The sequence below is a fragment of the Peromyscus maniculatus genome, chromosome 8 (assembly GCF_049852395.1).
Source record: "Peromyscus maniculatus bairdii isolate BWxNUB_F1_BW_parent chromosome 8, HU_Pman_BW_mat_3.1, whole genome shotgun sequence".
Lineage (NCBI taxonomy): Eukaryota > Metazoa > Chordata > Mammalia > Rodentia > Cricetidae > Peromyscus > Peromyscus maniculatus.
Genome location: NC_134859.1, coordinates 86,927,134 through 86,931,798, shown reverse-complemented (window position 1 = coordinate 86,931,798; position 4,665 = coordinate 86,927,134).

Here is a 4,665-nt window from a genome sequence, read left to right as displayed (position 1 = left end):
AAGTTCCAATATACCCCCTCCCTACTCTTCTTCAAATTCATGTTCTCCTTTTTGACACATGATTTTTGACAAAAATGCTGAAAATGCACATTGGAGGAAAGACAGCATTTTTAACAAATGGTACTTGTAAATTAGATCCTTCTCCCCCCTACCTCACCCACACACAAAAAACCCAACTCAATTCCAAATGCATTGATCTTTTGTAACATGCTTTTAGTTTAAAATTTGAGATATTTGATTATTGTATCTTTTTTTAGTGAACATGATTAAACACTGAGGCATGTTCAAATGTTAGACAAATATTGCCTTACTGAAATCAATTTGGTTTGGTTATAATTTGTGTATGTTACACTGGATTTGACTCATGGATACCTTATTTGGAGACATATTGAATATATATATATATATATATATATATATATATATATATATATATATATATATATATATACATTCCTAAATATAAATTTCCATTCTTCCTGTTTTTACCTCATTTCCTCTAGCTCATCTAATTGAGTCAGTCTTGAATTTATCTAGATTCCCCACCTCCTCAGAACACAATTTGGCTTTGCTTTGTCTCCTTATATTTATTTTATTTTATTTTATGTGTATGAGTGCTTTGTGTGCATGCATGTCTCTGTGTTACTTGTGTACCTGGTGCCCAAGAGGCCAGAAGAAGGTGTTGGATCTCCTGGAACTGGAGTTACAGACAGTTGTGAGCTGCCATGTGAAGGCTGGAAATCAAATCCAGGTCCTCAAGAACAGCCAGTGCTTCTAACCACTGAACCGTCTCTCCAGCCCTCCCCACTTTGATTTACTTAAGACTTCTCATGCCTGTAGAAAACACTTCAGTGATTCAGAGCTGGTGTGGAGCTTCTCTCTGTACATACTCTATGGGGGAATTCCAGAAAGCAGCATGTGGCCAAGTTACTGATCTATTGTCTATATTTGGAACAAAGAAGACAAAGTATCAGGCAATTGTATGGAACTAACAATAGCCATTTATGTAATATTGAACTATTCCAGATAATAAAAGTGAAAAAGTGTCTTTAGTTGTCACCTAATCATCAGAGGGGGAGTTTTTCTTCAGTATATGTGCCAGCTGAACTTTCTGAGGTGTGATGCATCCTTATTAAATGAGCAAAGAATCTACGAGGCACGCCAGAGTGTTATCTGATCAAAAAATACAGAAAATGTGAGAGCCCCTGGCATCTCTGGAAGAAAAGTTTACTATTTTGTTACTTTTGTTCATTTAAAATTATCGAGATGTATATTTAGCTTTTAAAACTTGTGGAGGAACCTCTGAGTTATAATTAGATTTGTGTGACAAGCAATGTTCTAACTTGATCTAAAATATTATAAAAGAAAGGACCAAATGAAAATGCTGCCAGTTTTGATCCCAAACTGGGTTCTTTCTCCTTCAGGTATCATGGAACCAACAACAGAATCTAGATCCTATTGAGCAAAGGATTTTGGAGAAATAATTGGCAGCTCAGGCCCTTACCTGAACGATGGATTTGAAGTCAAAGAGATGAAGGGGATGATACTATGAGTAGGAACATTATTCACCAAGATTTTGTGAAGGGGGTAGAGTCCATCTTGGAGATGGGAGAGTCCTGCCCTTTAATCTTCAGAGTTGGTTTGCGTCTGAGTTGGAAGCAGGATGGAACAAGATTATATGGTTGGGCAGGGATTTTACTAGGGTAGTGTATGACAAGGAGATGGTAATGAGTCTGGGGGTGAATAGCAGGTCAGCCCAGTGTCCTCTCAGCACGAAACCTGTTTTACCTGGTGCATTTCTACACCTTGTTTTTCCTAGAACAACCAAGATCCTGGGTGTTGTCACGGGCTGCAAAAGAAGGTATGGTGTCTGAAACAGAATTCTAGTTAATGAAAAGAACTCTTTCTCAGGGCTTGAGGGATGCTGGCTTAGTAACAAATAGAAATATCAGCATGACAACTGTGCACTGAGGTGCCCTAGGACCAAAAGAAAAAGAATGAAGAGAATTTAGGTTCGTTTTGACAAGGGGAATTTGACATAGTTAGAAGAACTGCCAACTTGTGAAAAGACAGTTTCAGGAGAGCTGAGCACAAACTGAGGCCAATACAGGGGAAAGACTTCTTCCCTCTGTTGTCAGGTTTACTAGGCACACGGCACATTCTGCCCAGACTGGTAGTATATTATTGGAATATTATTCAGCAATTGTAACATTGGAATACTATATCCATCTATTATCAGAAAACAACTAGAGACACAGGTGTTGACAAGGACGTGGAGAATTGAGAATCCTTACACAGTGGTGGGATGGAGAAGGGTATAGCAGCTAGTGGAAATGTATGGATGCTTCTAAAGCAATCTTAAAAAGAAAAGCAAAAATATGTCTGGGTAGGGTATAAAGTCCTTTGGGCATATGCCTAGGAGGTATAGGTGGGTCACATGGAAGTTCTTACTTTAATTTTTAGAAAAACTTCATACCAATTTCCATAGTGGCTGTACTAGTTTTTATGTTGAGGTTTGTTCTCTCTACTGCTACGTTCTCAAGGACTTTTATTATGAAGGCATGTTGAATTTTGCCAAAGGTTTTTTCAATGTCTCTTGAGATAATTCTGTGGTTTTGTGTTTCTAAGTTCACTTATGTGGTTTATTGCATGTAGTGACTTGTGTGTGTGTGTTGAATTGTCCCTGAATCTCACAAATTGGTTATGGTAGATAATCTCTTTTGATGTATGTCTGTACTCGGCTTGCAAGTATTTTATTGAGTATTTTTGAGTCTATGTTTATCAGATATATGATGATTTCTTTTTTGTTGTTGTGTCTTTACCTGGTTTGGGCATCAGAGTGATACTGGCTTCATAGATGGGGTTTCTAACAGTGAGTCGATAATCAGTGAGTATTTCATTTCAAATATGCAAGATGAATAACTCCAAGAGACCTGCTTTGCAGTGTTGTGAGCTCTGTGTGTGATACAGTGAAACATACTGTACATTTAAAAACTGATTGTGCATGTAGATCATGTATCGCATGGTTTTACCACAGAATAGTAAACACAGACAATATGGAATGAAATATGGGGCATAATATATTAAGAATTTGTGAAGGCTGTATACGTTTTAGGAGACAGCTTGAAGTGACCAGGAAGAACAAAGTAGCCCCAGAGTGTGGAGTGCGCTGTGGAATGAAGCACGATTATAAAGGTGCATGAAAGCATGACATTTTTAATGAACATGCTCTCCTAAGTGACTTAGAGGTAGAGATGAAGACCTTGGCACAGAATTTAAGCTGAAGCAAGATTTTCACACGAGATGGCATGAGCTCTGCATACCAGGAAGAGAGTGAAAGTAAGAACTCTGTATTCACTCAAGGAAATTAACAAGGTTTGAACAAGAATTTGATAATTAACAGAATTTGGGGGCTTAACCTAATGGCTTTTTAGCACAAATAAGAAGAGAGTTTACGTAAGTTGTGTGGATATTTGTCTCTTGGGGAAATCGATCAACAGCAGCAGGGCTGGCAGCAGCTGGACACACAGCAGCTGGGCTGGCAGCAGGGCTCACTGCAGCAGCTGGACACACAGCAGCTGGGCTGGCAGCAGGGCTCACTGCAGCAGCTGCTTACACAAGTTGGTTTAGAACATGTGGTCTTATAGCAAGTGGTTTCATAGCATGTTGATTGACAGCAGGGCAGGCAGCAGGATGTGATGCAGCAGGGCAGCTGGCAGCAGCTGGTCTCATCTGTTGGTTTGCAGCAGGTGGCCTTGTAACATGTAGTTTCACAGCAAGTTGGTTGGCAGCAGGGCTGATAGAAGCTGCAGACGGTGTTAATTTGGCCACAGCAGCTGGACCCACAGCAGCGGGGCTGGCAGCAGCTGGTCGGTCACACAGGATGGCTTACAGCAGGTGGTCCTGCAGCAGGGGGTTTCACAGCAGCTGGGCTGGCAGCAAGGGGAACAGCAGACGTTGGTCATGGTTTCAGGTGTGGAGGGTGGTGTTCTGTTTACAGGTGAGTTTTCTAGAATACCATCCCTTCATTTTAGTTGGGTCTTTTATACATCAGTTCACCTAGGTTTGGACCAATCACAGTTTTCCCTGTTCATTACATTATTTTCCATATTTAAAGTTTGTTTATCAAGGAAGAAGCTGTTCCTTAATAGGAATCTTTTTTAAAAAGGACTTAATCTGTTTCTTATTTGGGAATAACTCCCGGGAACTTTTTCAGATGAAAGGAGGGAGCCACACCATCAGCTTCATCACAGTTCTGGACTTCATGCAGAATGTATTTGCTCCTTGGGGAAGAGAGCGTTGGGAGAGTTTTGCTTCTATGGCTTTCTTCCTTAGTTTGGACTTCAATTAGGAAGTAGCTATGGATAGCGATGAGATGGCTTTATGCTCATATCAATTAGCTGAATGCGTAGCTCCTTGTTTATTCATCCAGAATATTCTATTGTCTATTCATCTTCAGATGAGTCAGGCATCTATGTTGGTACCAGCTCTACCCCTGTGTCCCAGATGTGTCAAATGCATTTGGGAAGATGATGTTTGGTGCTTGTGTATCTGTGCATTGGTTTCTCAGTACTATATCCGTCACCATTGGTCTACCTGTCTCTCTTTATTCCTATACAGACGGTTTGTGTCACTTTTGTTCTGTAATATATTTTGAGGCCATGC